Consider the following 398-nt stretch of genomic DNA (forward strand, 5'->3'; position numbering starts at 1 on the left):
TGCCAATTTCATCCCTGTTTATTCCAGTGTTTTTGTATTATATCCTATCAGTCTTTATAACCTGAGAATTTTGCCAATTTGCTTTACTTTTGCTTGTGTTTCCTGGGGCATGTGTATCCTTTCAGGTCTTTGGCAGAGTGTATGAGAGCAGCCTGGCCTGTTGGTGGAGCACCGTGGCAGGAACCAGCACCAAGGGCTGTGGCAGGAACCAGCACAAAGGTCTATGGCAGCGGGCACCTACCTACCTGGGGTCTGCTGGAGCATCTCTTCCAGCAGTTTGGGTTTTCATCTACTAATTGTTCTGCTGCTTCTGACACTTTAACCACTGTCTTGCCTCAGCTGCTTTACAAGCTTTGTTAAACAAGGGATGTCACCAGGTGAATTCAGGCACCAAATCT

The sequence above is a fragment of the Charadrius vociferus genome, unplaced genomic scaffold, assembly GCF_000708025.1.
Source record: "Charadrius vociferus isolate BGI_N301 unplaced genomic scaffold, ASM70802v2 scaffold183, whole genome shotgun sequence".
Classification (NCBI taxonomy): domain Eukaryota; kingdom Metazoa; phylum Chordata; class Aves; order Charadriiformes; family Charadriidae; genus Charadrius; species Charadrius vociferus.